Genomic DNA, 20,932 nt, shown 5'->3' on the forward strand with positions numbered 1-20,932 from the left:
TCACATCTCCTGCAACTCACACATCTCCCTCCGCAACCGGACCGCGAGGCCCCCTACCCCGCTACACCATGCCACCAATGTCCCTCCCCCTATCCCGCTACCTCACACAGTGTAGCTCCCGCGAACCGCACAGCACGCCTCATCTCCTGCACCTCACACAGCTCCCTACCGCAACCAGACCGTGAGGCCCCCTACCCCGCTACACCATGCCACCAATGTCCCTCCCCCTATCCCGCTAGCTCACACAGTGTAGCTCCCGCGAACCGCACAGCACGCCTCACATCTCCTGCACCTCACACATCTCCCTACCGCAACCGGACCGCGAGGCCCCCTACCCCGCTACACCATGCCACCAATGTCCCTCCCCCTATCCCGCTACCTCACACAGTGTAGCTCCCGCGGACCGCACAGCACGCCTCACATCTCCTGCACCTCACACATCTCCCTCCGCAACCGGACCGCGAGGCCCCCTACCCCGCTACACCATGCCACCAATGTCCCTCCCCCTATCCCGCTACCTCACACAGTGTAGCTCCCGCGAACCGCACAGCACGCCTCATCTCCTGCACCTCACACAGCTCCCTACCGCAACCAGACCGCGAGGCCCCCTACCCCGCTACACCATGCCACCAATGTCCCTCCCCCTATCCCGCTACCTCACACAGTGTAGCTCCCGCGGACCGCACAGCACGCCTCACATCTCCTGCACCTCACACATCTCCCTACCGCAACCGGACCGCGAGGCCGCGGCCTACACTCACACACCATGGCAACGATGTCCCTCCCCCTATCCCGCTACCTCACACAGTGTAGCTCCCGCGGACCGCACAGCACGCCACATCTCCTGCACCTCACACAGCTCCCTACCGCAACCGGACCGCGAGGCCGCGGCCTACACTCACACACCATGCCACCAATGTTCCTCCCCCTATCCCGCTACCTCACACAGTGTATGACAACACCTACCACTGGAAATCAGATGTTCGTTGAAATAAAATATGTTTTCCTAACTATTTTACTGTCTGTATAATGTACACAACACTCACCCACACAAAACCCCCTCATACACACACACACACACACACACGCAAACATCCTGTCATTCTATGCCACACACTACACTCAAAAACATGCCATTTTTAACATGTGTATGACCAACAACACGTACTCACACACGTCACACACACAACATGCCTCATACACACACACGCCATCACACACCAGCAACACACACACATGCTCTCACACACACCACACACCATGCCACCGATGTCACTCCCGCTATCCCGCTACCTCACACACTCTACCTCCCGCGGAACAACCAGCACGCCTGACATCTCCTGCACCTCACACATCTCCCTCCGCAACCGGACCGCGACGCCGCGGACTACAGTCAAACAGCATGCCACCAATGTCACTCCCGCTACCTCACACACTGTATGACAACACCTACCACTGAAACTCAGCTGTTCCTTACAATAAAATATGTTTTCCTAACAATTTCACTGTCTGTATAATTTATTCTAAAACACTTCTCACACCACCACTCACACACAACACTCACCCACACAAAACCCCCTCATACACACACACACACACACGCAAACATCCTGTCATTCTATGCCACACATAACAACAAATCACACCTCACCTTCACCCTCATAATACACACACTACACTCAAAAACATGCAATTTACAACATGTCTATGACCAACAACACGCACTCACACACGTCACACACACAACATGCGTCATACACACACACATGCCATCACACACGCCACATACACACATGCTCTCACACACACCACACACCATCACACACAACACACACACAAATACACAAACACATGCACACACGCACTCAGCAACGCCACACGCCCTCAACCACGCAACACACGTACTCACACACACACACCAACCTCCTCTGCTGATACAACACACAAAACAACACTTCAACATAACCTTAACTACCACACACAACACAACCACCACTAAACAAACACACACACCCAACCCACTGTTCCAATTACCTACCCTTCACCATACACACTACACTGAATACAATGCACATTTACACGTCTCACCACCCACTCCCATTGCACATCAACATCCCACCACACACAAACATATACAACAACACAACACCTCCGCTACTAACACACCTAGCACAATAAATCACCTCTTCCTTTCAATAACATATTTTACACAAAACATTACTATTTACACATCTGTCTAATTTATTGCACACAAACACTCAACTAACCAACACTGACACACACACTCACACACCACACACTCACTATCACATCACACACTCACTCATCCACACACACACCCCACACAATCAACAATCACACACAATAATTACATACACACACTATTCTGCCACACACACAGCCAACATTAACACAAAACAAAAACACACAACATTTCAACACCTACACAAACGCACACCAAACACAAATAAATACCCCTCAATACTGTCACACTTTATCAATTTACAAACTTTTCACAGACCACAACCGGATGCCTTCAACACCTCGACGCTTCAACGCTGTGCCAAAACACACAATACAATCATTGGATCGAACTGCGCCTTGACACAACAACATCAGGAACTATTGTAAACACAATCGCACTGAAACACTTCACTAACATCACACACAACACCTACCTCAACACACACATCAACAACTTTTAACAACACATCACAACTTACACACACAACACCTCTACAACACCTACAATAACGCACATCACAACAACAACACCAAACACACATCTTCACAACACAAAACATGCCACCCAAAAAACACCTTCGCAAAACAAAACATACACACCCTGACAATGAACGTGACACGCACACACACACACAAATTATATGTACTGCACCACACAATGCACACACCCATTTCACACACATTGAAATCCACGCACACAATGCTAACAAACAACTCACAACGGAATACACAATAGGTCAACAACAAATCTAACATTACATCAAATACACTCCTCTCAACAATGGACATTCACATCTTTCAAGAAGCATTTCCAACAATAACATTTTCAAAAATAACTACCGTAACAACTAACATACACTTCAAACATTTGCCCTCATATACATGTGCTTTCTACTACTGTTGATTTACAAACACAATTCTAACTAATATTACATAACATTGGCATCACATTACAACTTTCACATACAACATTTACACATACTTATTCACACTTCACATCCCGGGCAACGCCGGGTTTCTCAGCTAGTATATATATATATATATATATTTTTTTTTGGTGTGTTTGTTTTAGGGACTGGTTGCTTTACGTTCAGCTGCCTTGTAAAATTGTTAGCGATGGTAACTGCAGGCCAAGGAAAACATTTGCTTTTGGACACGACTCACTTTATTTTCTAATACCGCAGAATGGCCCAATATATCAGTGTTGTGCCTTGTCTAATTTCATTAATGTGATCTCGTGTCCATCCTATAGCAGCTTAATGACCAGTATTTGTGGCCTTCATCAAATAAAGCATTTACCATAAATCCCATCTCACGTAAATGAAGACATAAATGTCAGTCCACATTACTATATAATATCTGTTATTTTAATTAAATGAAACTGATTGTGACATTTATTGGAAACCAAGTTACTCGTTAATAGCAGTGAATGGCATAAAGATGACATATTTTGTAAGTGTAATTCTTGAGACTTTGGCTAATAATAATTGTGCTGTGATCCCAGTGTGATTACGGCCGCACAATACACTGTTACATGCAGGTATTCTTGGTTTTTCCAGTAAACAAACAAATAACATATTTCTAAAGTGTATTGCTATGAACAACGACATGTCGAAAAAAGCCCCGTCAATAATTTAGCTCTTTCGATATAAACAAATATTTAGAATGATTTAGTACTTGTTGCTCATTTGAATATTTTAGTAACGCATTTTCTGAATTTCTCCATGGGAGATTGAGTGGCTCAGTGAGTAAAGGCAGTAACTGGCACTGAAAGTTTGAAGCAGGGGGAGCCTGATTCAATTCCCGGTGTCGGCTCCTTGTGACGTTGGGCAAGTCACTTTATCTCCCTGTGCCTCAGGCACAAAAAACGTAGATTGCAAGCTCCACGGGGCAGGGAGCTGTGCCTGCAAAATGTCTCTGAAAAGCGCTACGTGAAGCTAGCAGCGCTACACAAGAACATGCTATTATTATTATTTATTATTAATTTGAATAGTTTAGTTGCGCAGTTTACTGTAGGCACACACTACTGATATAAATGAAAATAATTTCCAAGGAAACTGGAAAACAGCCAATGTTAAGATACACACCAAGCACTGCCGCAGCATTGAGGAGTCCTACAAGCGACAGTAAATTGAAGTATTGCTGCTAAAACGAAGCTTGCTTGTAATTTGAGTGGCACAATGCGGTGAAAGATACAGTCAATGTTTTGTAGTATGTCATTGTTGGCAATCCAGTGGAACCTTTCTCATATATCATGGCTGTTGTAGAGTATTTTGCTGCCTATTCTTCGTCTCGGTGAAACATTGTGTAATTGAAAAACCTCGCCGGCTTTATTATTGGAATGAGTTTCTGATTCCCGTTATAATATTAACATTGTAACGGTCGCCCAACTCTATAGCATTCAACACATCCACATTTTATTCAATTAAATTATACACTACGTTTGACAGGGTGGTTAAGGTTAGAACCGTTGTACTGGAAAATGGCTCTAAGTTTCATGTTTTATATATCCAATTTGTCTAAATCGGTGATGATAAAATGTTATAATGTATATAGCATCTGTTTGAGGGAGCAACATTGGAAATACAACGGTCCTAAATTGCACATGAGGGGGCAGTGAAGCCAAGGTGATGGGTAAGATGATCAGAAGTTGTGAATTCCATGGAAAAATAATCAGTAACCCCAAACCACATATTTTTCTCATCCTTAAACACTGTAATTTGAAGCAGACTAGATGCATTTAGAAACACGGTAAGGTTTATTTTGCCGGTCCTCTTTCTCAGCACAGGGATATATGCTGTACGTATTTGATAGTTGGGGAGTTAGCTACTGTAAGAAAATGATCCTTAACAATCACTGTTTAATAATAGGCCAAGGAAGAATTATCCTTTGATGAAAATGTTAAGAGTATATTTTGTGCGCGGAATGATGTCTCCCGATGGATTTGGGGATTATCTGGGGTGCATAATATTTGTTTCATGTAAAATAAAAGTATCATCTCTTTAAAAGAGTGTGCATTGTATTTGCCTCTAATTAAGACTCTTATTAGAAACGATGATATTGAACAGTTCTGCGTCCAATGTTGACAACATTGAAACAAGGCCCCAAATATTGTTTTTCAAGATCTCCCAGGGTCCACTGTGGTAGTGACATTGGAAACATTGAATGGGTTCAACTGTTTTGTTGCAGTAAAGACACATCTTTGAGATATTTATTTTACTCTGGTAAGATAAGACTTTGGCTACAATCCAGATTGCTTCTATTACATCACACCCACATTACAAAACAGATTCAGCTAAAAGAAAAGGAAACTGCTGGTTTGTAAGTACTGTGTTCAGTACTGTAAGTAAAATAATGATATTCTGTACCTCCCAGTACAGACGGGTACAGTGGATTAATAACTCTCTCCTGGTGGTTGCAGTGTTATTTATCTCTGTGTGTTTCAGAAAAGAAGAGATTTGATGGTATGAATTTACCTGCACAACTTCAATGTATACTTTCAGGTCTGTGCTAGAATAAATGCTTATTATATTGATTTGCATTGCCATTCTTCAACTATTCTTGCCAATCAATATTGATTTGGCTTTTAATCTTAGTGATCGAGTGCCTACTGTGACTGAAATGATAACATAATGTTAATTTTATCGAAGGATCAGATAATCACATTGACTGTCGCCCTTACAGAGAACACGACAAGAACGTGATCTATGTATTTTGAGAGCGTATTTACAATTTAACACGCCGTTACAAATGTTAGGTGCTCGGATCGCGCTCTCTCTATAACTTATTTTTCTCTTTTTTTTTTTACCAGCTTGACAGTTTTTTTTCAAACATATTCACTGTCAGCTCCTAACAACCTGTCAACCAATGTCATGATGTGAAAATAGCACGGTCTTGCTTGAGCACTGGGAGAAGTGACAGCTGTGCCACAAGGATAACTTGCTCAAAAACAACCAGCTAAAACTTTTGAAAGGTGCTCAAGACCTTCCAAGTAAAAATGAACAGTCACTTGTCACATCTGATATTGATTACGGTTTACGTTCAATTGAGATGTTGTTCAGAGAATAACGGCGAGGGACTGGCCGCAGGAAAGATGGGAAGCGGTTGTATTCTGTGCTTGTAACTGCACAGCTGTCTTTTTTTTTTAAATTAGCCCGCACGCGCAGGGGTGCTCAGCTCCAGTGGTCAAGACCCTCAACAGGTCAGGTTTTTAGGATATCCCTGCTTCAGCATAGGCGACTCAATCAGTCCCTGCTTCAGCACAGATGATGCAGTCTTTGACTGAGCCACTGATTGAGCTCCATGTGCGGAAGCAGGGATATCTTGATAACCTGGCCTGTTGGGGGAGGGGGTGGGGGGGAGAGGTGGCAGCCTCCCCTCCCCTGCTTACCTTGACTCTGATGTCCTGGCGTCCTGATGTCACGTTGCCATGGCAACGCGCCGTCAAATGACCCCGCAGCGACACATCACCAGGAGTGTCTGAAACAAGGTTAGGAGAAGCTTACAGCTCCCCCGGCATTAATTTTAATCCCTTTGGGAAGCGCGCAGGACCTCTGTAAACTCTGTGTCCCCCCCGCAGGGATTCTCGCCCCCACTTTGCGCACCCCTGAACTAGAGGATCGGTAGCCGGGCCTGGCTAGAGGCCTGAGACCATCTCCAAGGTAAGTCTGTATTTGGGGGTGTGTTTTTTTATATGTATTTGGGGGTGTGTTTTTTTATATGTATTTGGGGGTGGGGAGTTATATTTATTTGTGGGTGTTTTTTTAATATATGTATTTAGGGGGTGTTTAAAATAAATAAATATATATATATGTGTGTGTGTTTTTAGGGGGTGGGGGGGCTATATGTATTTGGAGGGGAGTTCTTTTTATATGTATTTGGGGGTGGGGGGTTATATGTATTTGGGTGGTGGGTGGTGTTTTTTAATAAGTATTTGGGGGTGGAGGGATTTGTATGCATTTGGGGTTTGAGGGGGCTGTATGTATTTGTGGGTAGGGTTTTTTTCTGTATGTATTTGGGGTTTGAGGGGGCTGTATGTATTTGGGGGTAGGGTTTTTTCTCTATGTTTTTTTAATATATTTGGGGGTTGGAAGGTTTTTTGTATTTGGAGGGGGTGGGGCTTTTTTATATGTATTTTGGGGAGGGGATTGTGTGAGGGGGTAGGGAATGATTGAGGAGTGTGGTAATTGACAGAGGGGGGAGAGTGAAAGGAGAGAGGGGGTGAAGGAGTGAGTGAGGAAAAGAGGGAGAAAGTGAGACGCAGGGGAGAGAAATACATGCAGGGGGTGGGATTGAGTGAGAGTGGGGTAATTGATGGAGGGGGGAGTGAGAGGTGAGAGGGGGTGAGTGAGGAAGAGAGGGAGTGAGACGGAGTGGAGAGAAATACATGGGAAGAGGGGGGAAAATAGAGGGGTCTCACCGACACGGGGGAAGGGGAACCGGGGTTAACTCTAATTCTGAGCCCGGGGAAATCTGTCTGTGGCCCTGATTGTATGTATGTATGTATGTATGTATGTATGTATGTATGGTGCATATACTGTATCTGGTGCGTATGTATTTGTGTACGTTGCAATAATCTGTTTGTGAAATTGGGTGGGGGGAGTGATATTGGGCTGGAGCCCCGTGCTCACCTCCTCAGCCAAAAACCTGCCAGCCCCTGCTAATTGGAATTCGTATCCTTCGCCAAATTTGCTGATATGTACCACCAGGCTTTGCTGCACTCGTAGTAAGATAGGCAGCAAATGTTTCTATGAGTTCCCAAATTTTTTTTTACTTCATGCACATTTTTTGAAACGATATCCTGAACGTTCGTGAGCAAACTTTGCTATCTGTACCGGTCTTTGATAATGTAAATGTCCTTAGAAGTTACAGAAAGTCCATTACACCCCATCTGCGCTTACATACTGTCTCCTTACATATAGTCCTCTTACATATAGTCCTTTAACATATAGTCCTTTTACATATTGTCCCCTTGCATACTGTCCCATTGCATACTGTCCCCTTGCATATGGTCCCCTTGCATACTGTCCTGTCACATACATAGTTGAATTCCATTTGTATAAGTTCTCTTCAATAGGTGGATGCTCCATCATTTTGCTTTATTTTCTCTTAATTTAAATGTCCTAGAACAAACCCTGGTTATACAGCTATCATTCTGGAAAATGCTCCCCTCCTTTACTTTATAAAGTCTTTGAATGTCTCTCCGCGATATCATCCTGGATGGCCCTCCACCAACTCAAACTTAACATGTCAAAAACGGAGCTCCTCATACTTCCTCCCAAACCTGACCCTACTACCCCCTCCTACATTACTGTTGGCAGCACCATCATACACCCAGTGTCACAAGCACACTTCCAAGGGGTCACATTTGACCCTTCCCTCACATTTTGCTCTCACACTCACAATGTGGCTAAAACCTGTCGTTTTTTCCTCCGTAATGTTGCAAAGATTCGACCTTTCTTTTGTCGCTATTCTGCTAAAACTCTAATGCAGGCCCTCATTCTCTCCCGTCTTGACTACTGCAACTTTCTACTGTCCGGCCTTCCTGCCTCTCACCTGTCTCCCCTACAATCTATCCTTAACGCAGCTGCCAGAATCACTCTACTCTTTCCTAAATCTGTCTCAACGTCTCCCCTGATGAAATCACTCTCCTGGCTTCCTATCAAATCCCGCATCTCGCACTCAATTCTCCTCCTTACTTTTAAAGCTTTACACTCTTCTGACCCTTCTTGCATATCAGCCCTAACTCTTGCATTCTGCCCAAGGATGTCTTCTCTCTACCCCTTTTGTATCTAAATCCCTTTCCCGCCTAAAACTTTTCTCACCCACTGCCCCACACCTCTGGAATGCCCTTCCCCTCAATATCCTAGATGCACCTTCTCTATCCACCTTTAAGACTCATCTTAAAACAGACCTCTTTAATGAAGCATATGGGTGGCTCCATGGCTGATACTATACACCTCACACAATGACCTTGGTCCCTTGCAGATGCACTTACCTGAACACCTTCCTACGGTCTCTGTAGGTTCTTCTTACTTACCGCTTAGATTGTAAGCTCTTCTGGGCAGGGACTCCTTTTTCCTAATGTTATTTTGTGTCTCCAGCGCTATTTCCACTGTGTTATATTATTATGTTATATTATTTTGTGACGTGTATTACTGCTGTGAAGCGCTATGTACATTGATTTAGCTATATAAATAAAGATACACATACATATATATCGCTAATTCTTCTCCAGTGATGTGCCTTATAGCTTCAAAGGGACTAATAGGAATGAGTAGGTGTCACCTTCCAACAGAACCTAATTTCTAGTCAATATAAAACTCATTCTGAAGCTCATTTCTAGAAATGTAACCTTCTCATTCAATTTAAGCTCACTTAAGATTGTTCTACAGCTCAACTCAATTACTTACTGAGTAACTCAATTAATGCTCTTGAAGGATGCGGATCAAGAGACTGGTGGATGGGAACAATACCGGAGAATTACATAGGAGTTGTAGATTAATTAGTTTAAGAACCGAAAGGTTCCATATTAAGCATATAGGAATTTGGGATCTTCATTCATGTAAAATGCAAAAAATGGTATTATTTGAAACTGTAATCATTTAACAGCAAATCACTTTCCAGGTGCAAACCTTTTTGACAGGCAGGGATGCCAAAAATACCCCTCTGGTTTCTGATAAAGTGTTTTCCACTGTAAATCTTGTGGATGCATGTACAGTATTAATGCAATATTATATCAGTTATGTCACCGTTCTTGTATATACATTCCTGCACATTGTGAGTATCTACAGAAATGCCGGAGAGCATCCTGTGTTCATATTAATGTGGAATAATAAAGCTTTTTTTTTTTTTGTGACCGGTTCATTCTTTTAATCCAGGGGTGGCCAACTCTAGTACTCAAGGGCCACCAACAGGTCAGGTTTACAGGATATCCTTGCTTCAGCACAGGTGGCTCAATCAGTGACTCAGTCATTGACTGCATCACCTGTGCTGAAGCAGGGATATCCTTAACTGGCGTGTTGGTGGCCTTTGAGGACTGGAGTTGGCCACCCCTGTTTTAGGCTGAGATTATACAGCCTGCGCGCCCGCTTGCGACCGCGCACATAGCCTCCCGCACTCCTGCAGACCCAGCGATCTGTGAATATGCCTGCAGGAGATTGGGGAGGCGATCTGGGGGCGTGGCTAACGCGTCACGAAGCTGCTTTGCCCTCATTGGCTGAACAAGCTCACGTGACGCTGACATCACACGGCAACGCGTGAAAAGACAAAAAACGTCGTCTCTTCAAATCACGGTCGCTCCAGTGCGCTTCGGCGTGCGCACACGGAGCGGCATCATAGGCATTAGCCAATTTGAGGTTGGCGCGCACGCAACCGCGAGAGTGCAATCGCAGGCTGTATAATCTCAGCCTTAAAGTCACATTGACAATCAAGCCTCTGGCACATACTGTACACATGGTGGAAATAGCAGCGCTGCTCCTTCCTTCAGTCTATCTCTATTTACTTCTTTTTGTTGCCCACCATCTGCTTTTCTTTTGTTTTAGATTAGTCAATTACATAATGAAAGAGCATAAGTTATAGACCCTTGGTGTACTGGTTAGTCTAATGGTCAGTCTGGTCAGATAATCTCAGGTCACAGATGGCTCCTAATCAAAGTCTAATAGCTCTTTATAAAGCTTAGCTTCCAGTGTGGCAGGCTGCTGAAGGATCATGGTAATGCCTGAGAAAACACTGGCGTTTGCCACCTGATCCTGTAGTTGCTGTTAAAGATTTATTTTTTGTGTGTTCAGACGGCCTTTCTATTGTTCATATTTGTAAGATTGTCAAGTTAATACCGTTCATTACATATTAAGTGCTTTTGATAAAAACAGAAATGGGTTTCCTGTTCTGCAGTAATGACACCGGGCACATTTCAGAGGCATGTGTACCAGATAAAGTAAATACATTACTCCACTTAATACCAGACGATATTAAACCTGGTGATTGCTTGGCCACAGGTAATATATCGTTTTGCTTTGGCGAGAAAATAATTTGGTTTCTGACATGTGTTTAGGGTTTTGTCGCTAGTTCCCATATCAGACCTTTTCTTTCTAACAAAGGTTAGCGGGGGTGAAAGCCCAATGTGTTAACATCAAAACATGCCTTCTAATTCCCTCTCTGGAGATGATATGAATCCAGTCCCTTCCGACTCACAAGGTTGGTTAAGGACACATAACACACGTCATTTTTAACTCGAGTCTATTAGAGTTTGGTAAGCGGTAATGTGGAATGGTTTGTACTGGTTTATACATGCAACAATAGTGTTCCTTTCATATTAAAGGCCAATTTTAAATGCAATATTTCGAAGGAATGTATTTTTTCTTTGTTGCTAAAGCAGGAGGACTAATTAGCAGCACTGCGTCTTGGAGTTATAGAAAAGTTAAACAGCAGTCCTTCGCTGATCGTCAAAGCAGTTTTTATTTTTCGAATCGGATACTCCGTTTCGGGGATTTAGGCATTTGAAATATTAAGTGTCCATGAGGTAGAAATGAAGCTCTCACTGGGGCCTATTGCAGTCTAAAGGTTATTGTAGGAACCTCAGAAGCTACAGATGAAGAAGATCATGTTTTTTAACACTAAAAAAGTTCTTTTGTTTTTTAAAGCAGGACATACTCAGCGGGTAAGATACTAACATTATATGAGTTCAACTCATGCAGGCTTCTACATTGAAGGTCTTATGCATAGCGCTACTTAGCGAATATGAGCCATAGTCTGTTTCTTTTAATACCTGTATGTTCAGAACCAATATACAATATAGGCATTCAAACTCAACAACAAATATCATCTAATATGGGATCTAGATCCTGTTAGGTCAGGGAGCCCATTCTTTGCAGGAGAAAAAATGGCTACACGGCTACCAGCATTGCAGTGTAAATAGCCAATAGATAAAGTATGCCCTTTGATGGCCAACCAAGAACATATTTTTTGTTGTGAAAATTCTTTTATTATGCAGAAAAAAAACTGCGATGTGATCAACCATGTGGTGCTGTCTGTGCTGTACATGCTTGTGTAACGACCTGGGAGTCACGCCGCCCTCGGCGTGCTCCCCACTTACCCGCGGTTCCGCCGGGCTCTCCCACGCCTCGCAGTGATCCTCCCTCCAGGACGCCGATCGCCATCTTGCCTAGGCGCGCGCGCGCACGTCAGCGCTCCCCTTCTAGTGCCGGGTCTGGGCGTGTGCCCGGTCACGCGCCCGCAGGTATGGCCACACGGAGGCGCGGCCACACGGAGGCGCTCCAGCCTCTTAAAGGCACATCTCCTCTTTTTAATGCTGCAATCAAATGTACCCTTTCTTCTAGTCCCTCCTCCAGGAGCTCCTCTGGACCTATCCCTGTCTCAGCCTGGCCCATTCACACACCCCCACCTTGATACTCTGCCATTGGACCCTCTTGCCTATATATACCCTGCAGCTTCATTAACTCGTCGGTTGAGCATAGAACCAGTTGTTCTCATCACTCTCTGCCTCCCTAGTCCTGTCTTGTCCTGTCTTGTTTTGCAGTCTTCCTTGTGTACCAAACCGGCTTCCTCTACGACTATCCGCACCTCTGGCATTCCGAACTTGGCATACGGCAATACGACTCTCCGAACCCGGCAAACGGTAAACGATTACGTCCCTCTCTCTAACCCCGGACTTGGCGAACAGCACCCTCTACCATCCGAACCTCTCCTGCCCCGACTCGGACTCCCAGACCACTCTACTCTCAAGACGTGCCCTCGTGGCTGTGGGTGGCGTTATATCCTATCCCACCTCAGCACCGCGGTCCCGCCTCGTTTGTGGTGAGCTCGTCCTGACAGCTTGATGGTGAACAGGAGGTCGATCCGAGAACCCACGGAGCCATTTGGGCGGCACCAAGAGTAGTTTGCCGCGCCCGTTCCCATGGATCCACCACATCCTTTAGGGATGCCTCCCTAATCATCGCCATGACTAGCCTGGACATCACATCCATCTTTGCTGATTTGCTGGGGGGGACACACCTACCGGCCTCAATCGTGTAGTTGAAATCCCGACCCATCACTACTGCCCTGGAGGTTGCGAGCCAAAGGCGCAGGTGCTGGAATAGTTCCAAGGGCTCATTTTTCCAGGGAGAGGCGTTGACATTGATGAGCCTAACCAGCTCCCCTGCCCATGAACCGTCTACGATCAGAAGTCTGCCGCAGACGTGCTCGTGGACAGAATCAACAGTGAAACATCCCCCCTGGTCAAAAAGGCTACACCTGCGTTCCTACACTCGTTCCCCCCAGACCAGTAGGAGGGGCCGTGAGATCACATCCCGCTCAGATGCCTGTAGGACTGAGAAAAAAAGTAAGGCACATTCCTGCAGCATATACACATCACATTTCTGTAAAGAAAGGAAGTTTTGTATACTGACTCGTCGCATCTGCTCTCCTATGCTCCTTACGCTAATGGAGAAAATGTTAGAAGACGCCATTAGTTTGGGTATAAAGGGTTAGGCAGACATGCAGTGATACTAGTTACCATCCTTACTGGCCTGGTTGGCCGTGCTGGTTTCCTCGCACAGCTGATCTAGCTGATCCATGGTGTGGCCAAGGTTATCATCGAGGAGGGCCTCTGCGGACTCTCGCCACTCCTTTATGAGCTCTTCCACAATCTCTTGTGTCTCTCCAGGTGGCTGTTCTAAGGTGGCCACCTGCTCTTCTAAGATGGCCGCCTCCTGCATCTCTGCCTCCTCCTCCAGGTCGCTGTCAGCATCACTGGAAGTGGGTGAGTCGTTGATCTGCAGCTGGGCCTTCTTCAGCTCCAACCCCTGAATTGGGCTTTCTGTCTCGGGGGTCCTCCTCCTTTTTTCCCTGCTTCTCCTTTCCAGTCTGGGTACTGGGGGTTGCATCTGTAGCAAGGGAAGAAAAGGGGTTGGGGTGCAACAGCTGGGGAGAGGTGTTACAGAGGGAGAGGCTGCAGCCTCGTGGAGGGTGGGAGGGGCTGCAGTGGAGGACTGGGATGGGTAGGCAGGGAGGAGGGAAGGGGAGGGAGAGGGGGGCAGGAGTGAGGGGGTTGCGGCAGCAATGCGTGTGGGGGGGAGTGCTGATGCAGGGGTTAGGGAGGGATGGGGTAGGATCGGGGCTGCCGCTGAAGGAACAACAGGCTTAGGAGCCGCAGCAGACGCTGCTTTGGGGGCCTCCTTTTGCCTTTGTTCCTTCTGATGCTTATCACTCTTTGCCTTCACGGGTTGGGTTGCAGGGGTCTTCTTGACTGTCACCTGAGTTGTTGCCAGGGGGACGCCCAGTTTCGCGCCTTTCGCCGCAACCTCTGCGTAGCTCCTGACTCTCAGCTCGCAGTCCCGAAACATATGGGTTGTCTCCCCGCACAGGTCACAAGTTTTCTGGCGGGGTGCAAGCCTTGGTGTTGTGTCCGGTGCTTTTACATTTCCTGCAGGTTCCCTTTTTTACATAAATGAATAAAAATGTACAGATTTCAATGCAGCGTCCTTTTCAGAACGGCGAGATTGATCGCCATTATGAAGCAGGAGATGTTAGGGTCTGATTATATGCAGAGGGAGTGACGCATTATTTTATTAATTATGCTAATTCAATATGCAATGATTTAAGATGTGCTAGTTGTTAAACACCTCTCCAACCCCCAAGAGAACCCCATTCGGGAAAACAGGGGTTTGCAGGTGGACTCCTGTAGTGTATGATCATTTATCTACTGTCCAATATAACATCATTCCTTTTGCTAGGGTAGGACTTATTTTTCAACTCAAAGTAGCACATTTTGCACAAATGATAGCTTGGTTGTTTTGGGGCTAGCAGATATTAAAGCAGGACTCCCATCTCCTCTGTTTTATTTAAAATCTTTGTTTTGATAGTGTTCGAACCAGGGGGTCTCCTGGAGGTGAACCCTGCAATGTCCATCTCACGCCAAGCCCCAGTGTCCCAGATACTTACAGGTTTCAGTGCCGTGGTCTACGCTTCTTCCCGTGGGAACAAAATCACGGCCAACGTGCAGGCCAATAGGAAGCCGCAGGAAATGACATCATTGAATGACTGCCAGGCCATCTTTATATACCCATCATAAACTGTATCTGGGAAATGGGGGTGTCTGGGGTCCCTGGATCTGAAAATAACAGTGTTGTTCTGTGGGGCCTCCTGGTTGAAATACTGTGAAAAAATAAATATCACATTGGGACAGGCTTGCTACCTGAAGTGTGTCTATTTGGCAAATGTCTGTTAACTCATCTATATTGATGAAGCGTATAAATATTATTCTATTTCATCTTCAAATATTGTCATTTTTCAATGTTAGTGTTTATATCCATCGCAATCTACCCAAAGGCACCATAAAATGAACACTAGGCTTCTACAATTACCCACCGTGTGCACTGTTAATTGGAGAAGAGAATACTGGCAATTAAAAAAATCACTACCTAAAGCACCAATCCCCCCTAGAATCCTATATGAGTTTAACTCGTATCATTCTAGTATCTTACCCCCTGAGCATTTCCTGCTATTTAACAAAAATAGTTTATTTTAGTGTTACAAATCATGGTTTTCCTAATCTCTCGCCTCTGACTGCACTGGGCTGGGAGGAGACATTCATTTTGACTTTTCGGACACTTAGGGGCATATACTATATCAGTTGGAGTGGCCGATCTGGCTGTTTTTTGGGCCAAATTGAAGTCAGCGACCTGCTCGTCCACTTCAGCTGATAGCTGAATAAGCCCCTTACCTGCTTGTAACTCCTCTGCAAAGCATCAGATTTACTATTAAAAACATCCCCTGAAAGGGCAAGAGGAGATAAATAAAAAGGGGCAATCAGTGTGTACCGTGGCTTTAATATCTGTGTGTTTGCTATAAACGCAGTGAGAAATATAAGGCTGTGCTGGTCCGTCTGGCTTTGTGCTATTAAAGTATATCTGGTCACAAAATGTGTTGGTTTCATTGAATTGTGTTCTCAGGACTTAGCAACTTGTTTTAAATGTATTAAGACCTCTCAATAAACAATTAAAGGAACATATGTAAGCGGATTACCTGCGTTTGATGTAACAATGGCAGAATAAATTATACTTTTGCTACAAAATTTCACTGAAGGGGCACGTTAAGAATGATCGGAATGTTTCTTAGGTAGAAATTAATATTAACTGTCTAAGTTTTCTTTTTTAGTAACCAATTATTTTAAGTACCATGTAATTAAACGAGTGCTTAATATTCCACCTACAGATAATTATCCTTACCTAACTTCGACCCCAAGATGACATTTAGATTTTATAAGCTTCTTACAACCTTTTGTAGCATGCAATTAACAAGATTAAACTACATCTATGAAAATGTTGTTCCAGGACTGAAGGCATAATTTGGAATGTCCGTGCTTCTGTCAGTATTGGACAATGGGAAACTAAAAAGCTCATTTGAAAATGATTCTATGCAGACATTCATGTATAGAGAATATTTTCTTTTTGTTCTTGAAATCTCATGGGGTTTCTTCAATACCAAAGACATCCAGGCCAGTACTTAAACAGGTTTCAGGGCGTAACAGTGGTTTCACGTGTACGTGACATTTTTTACATCTAAGATATATTAGCCAGGGGAACATGCAGATGTGGCATTAGCTGTGATAATACTTCCAACAGCCTAAGGCGTAACCTAGATAAGGAATCCAGAAACCTTTTTCGGATTGGCCCCAGAAATTGCAGCTGCAGCTTCCTACGTACGATATGCCTTCCCGACACCAGCCTCAGTGGCGGAACAACTACCGTGGCGGTGAGGTTAGAGGTCAGTGGTGGTGAGGTTAGAGGACATTGTTGTAAAGGTCCATTTTGCCTGGTAATGTTCTGTTTTCTCAGGCTAAAGGGAAATATAAGTAGCTGGAAGTGTGCATACTTACTCATTATAACATAAACCATGGCTAGTTCCAGGAGGAGGTGGGAAATGTTGATTTGAATAATCGTCAAGTCACGTTCTCAAGACATATGCTAATTTCACCATAGTTCCATTGGATTTCTCTAGTTTGAGGAATGTTGTGTCTCAGTTATTGTTAAGTAATGTCTATTGTATGAAGCAGCTGCTTTTACAACACCCTGGGATTTGGTTCACAAAGAACAATGATTGTATCTGGCATTCATACATTTTAAAACATCCAGATGATGAGGTTCAGTAACGGAGGACTGGGCATATGGTACAAATTGGTTTAACAAAGATAAGGCATTAAATAAACCAAGTCTTTAAAACAAAACAACTACCAAAAAAACGTCATTAGCCTTATTAGATCTGAACTCGCTGGCTTTCGCCTGATGTATTTAATTAAAGAGGCTTGGGTCTAATTAGTTTGCAGAAGACATATCCAAGCTTTATAAAAAATGAGCTCGCTGTGCTTCAATTCCAACTGATCTGCATATTATATTGCTATTGAATGGTTGTTCCAATTAGCGATAACATACAATTATTCACTCACCACGTATGCTCGTTTTTAAGATAACATCTCTAGCTAAAAGCTTGGCCTGGTGGGACTCATCCCTGTAAAAATCAATGCAGGCCAATGAAAACTTTCCAGCATCTCAGGAGTTAACAAACTGAGGGTATCAACAACAATCTAATATATTCAATTGAAGCTTGACAGAGTTATTATGTTAAAATGGAATGTGATACCCCTACTACCTCACCTAAAATCACTAGCCAGAAATATACCACTGTGAATATGCTAAGAGATTATGGGGCCTATGCAGAGAGCAGCGGTAAGGTGAATAGCGGCATTTTTTGGAGAAAAATGCCTGTAGAAAGGCAGGTACTGGCGAGTTTTAAAAAAAGCGCCATTTTTTTTTATTTGCAAATTTCGCCGCGCGGCTGGAGAGAACCTAAATCTCTCCAGTGTTGAAAACTGCCGTATTCAGAGAGGCGCGATCGCCATCTAGCGGCTGTTCGCGCCAAAAAAATGGCGCGATTTTCAAAATTTTGCTTCTCCAAAAAAATTTGGCAAGAAGCTGGAGCTCGGCGGCCGGTGGGGGAGAAAAAAAAAACGCGATTTTTTTTCCACAAGTTTCAACAGCGCTCATATCGCCGGTTGAAACTCTCCATATGCAGACAGGATTCTAAATGCAGTTTTCGGACCTTTCTGCATATGGAGAAAAAAAACTCTCCATTAAAGCTACTTTTTATTCCCCTCTCCAATTTTAAATAGCGCTGCTCTCTGCATGAGGCCCAATGTGTACATGTGACGGATTATATTTATGCCTTACCTGCAGCTGGCATCCTCCCTCCCCAATCAAGTCTCCCTGATTTTTCATTTTGTATCCCTCCCTCCCATATCCCCCACCCCTTTCTCTTCATTCTGTACCCCTCCCTTGCAATCCATAAATAAATACATTTTTCATGGAAAAGGTTAAGTTAAAATGAAATGTCGTGTACCTGAACTAATATGGGCCCGCGGATCCCTGTTAGGTTGGTAACAATGAGAGAGGTAATTTGCAGTTCTAAAAACACTTGAAATATGTTGATTATTTCCTGAAATACTAGGTGACTAGAAGGAAGGGACTGTTCCTTAGTCTACACATACATTTACTGTAACACAGTAAATTAAACAGTAACTTCTATTAACCCCTCACAGTGAATGACACTGCTGTAATACCTTATACATTGTGTGCTGGCTGTAACCCTGCCTTGTAGCAAAATCACATGTCTATTATGTATTATATTTATTGCCCAGAGACATAGATCCTGCAGGCTGCGAAGGGAAATGGGTTACCCGAAACTGCATCCAAGTTAACATTTTACAGACCACATTTTCTGCAAGATGAAAACTCATCTGGCCATGCTATCAGCCTTTACAAAAAGGGCTTTATATAATGCAGTTGGCAAGTGACCCTTAATTACAGCATTGTGAATTTCATAAGGTAATATGATGTCTTCAACCGGATTTTTTTTTTTTGCTGGAAAGAATCTGTTATAGCCATTAAACAAGCCAGTGATACTTTTGAGCAACCTACTTAAAATCTTCCTCCAGGGCAAAAATGTTTATGGCATGGTTTAAATAAAACATACTATGTGTTTTGTATTAACATATGTATTATTATCCCTGTGGCTGGAGCAGATATAATTTCTGACACTGTGCTAAGCCTCCTGCAAAATTCATAACATTTCATTAGTGTAAAAAAAATATGCTGGTTTAATGCACTAATCTTTTGCTAAATGGGCTATCTTTTTAAAACGAATACGTACAATTAGATAGCTTTAGAACCAAAGTGTATGCTGCACTAAATCATTGGGACTTACACTGAATACAATATTTCTTTATAGGCAGTTACTACTTTAATCGTGCATGGTGTGAAACCATTGTGCTATGTGCAGATCACATTTGCTTTGGTGTTAGTGAAGTTAGTATTCGTTGTTACATAGTACTCTCACATACTCTTCTCCATACCGTTATATGTATGCAGCACTTAACAATTTGGTAATAGACAGAACCGTAGAATCATCCTTCTATATCAGGGATGGGATCAGAATGTTCTATGAGGATGTTCTATTTTGCTTTGCTTAGCATCTCTCTTCTCTTACTACAACATGTGGCTCAATGGATACAATGAGTTATCAGCTAAGTAACTTAGTAACAGCCTTTCACTATATCCCACTATAAGTTATAACAGACCTCAATGCTTTCATTTTGTAATGGATGAAGAATTATTTTTTTCTAACTAATACTAAAAGAAAATATAGCACGTATTGTATAATCTGTGCCATTTGTTGTTGAGCTTTCAGACTTCAATTTTATTAAGTTATTAAATGTTAAACAAATTATTAAGCAATTGATTAAAAGGACAGAGGTTACATGGTTTAGTGGGTTTCTTATATTTTCTATCTAAACAAGGTGCTGCTACGTTAGACGGCACCTTGAAAATGTACAAGCAGTTCAGTAACAGTATTTAAAAACAGAGACAGAACATGAAACACAGACAGAGCTCAGTGAACATCCAGTGAAACTTATACACGGTACAGTGCCTAAATATATATGTATATACTGTGCACTGGATGTGCACTGGGCTCTGTCTGTGTTTCATGTTCTGTCTCTGGTTTTACATATATATTGCCATGCTCAGTAGCACTCCTCTGTGACACATATGCTTATATATATGTTGTGGTTAATTTGGGGGTTTAATATGAGCTTGCAGGTGTCCTGTATGTTTTACAGTTCAGTAACAGTAACCTGATGTTTTCTGCAGAGGTTTCCTAGAATTTCCAGACCTTGGTCATTTATCAATGAACTGGTTTGGTGAAACACACACGGAGTCATGGAAGTGACTGAACACGGTATCAGTGAACTCTGATATGTGATGATGTTTACTTGAACTCTACTCAAAGTCAATTTAACAATCCACCAGCACCTTAGCTGGCTAAATATTAACAGCAGTAAGTCTGGAGATTAGCTTGTCCGATGCACTTATCTCTGTTTCATCCATGAGGTATTTGACATGAGATTGTTCATGTAGATAAGGATGGCGTAGTATGACTATAATCTACTGTACTTAACGCTTTTACTTCTACAGGAATAAGCAGTCAAGAAAGTAAATGGAAGAATTGTAAAGCCAAACCTTTTTTTTTAGCTGCCAGTTTGTGGGGTCTCTAAGTTTCCACATTCTGACATTACACTTTCATGAATCAATGTAACAATTCAACCTGAACCGCTTCAGTGTATATCTGCGTTACC

General features: G+C 43.4%; 2 long non-coding RNA genes across 2 annotated transcripts in view; both read left to right on the plus strand.

The window, feature by feature from the left end:
* Positions 1–20,932, plus strand: part of LOC142470225 (uncharacterized) — a 140,648-nt gene that overhangs the window by 11,872 nt on the left and 107,844 nt on the right. The gene's annotated exons all lie outside the window — the stretch shown is intronic.
* On the plus strand, positions 6,125–16,446 carry LOC142470224 (uncharacterized). Its single transcript, XR_012789237.1, has 3 exons — positions 6,125–6,733; positions 6,824–6,905; positions 15,108–16,446. It is a non-coding gene; the product is annotated as an uncharacterized LOC142470224 (long non-coding RNA).

This window comes from Ascaphus truei, chromosome 19 (genome assembly GCF_040206685.1).
Source record: "Ascaphus truei isolate aAscTru1 chromosome 19, aAscTru1.hap1, whole genome shotgun sequence".
In the NCBI taxonomy this organism is placed as follows: domain Eukaryota; kingdom Metazoa; phylum Chordata; class Amphibia; order Anura; family Ascaphidae; genus Ascaphus; species Ascaphus truei.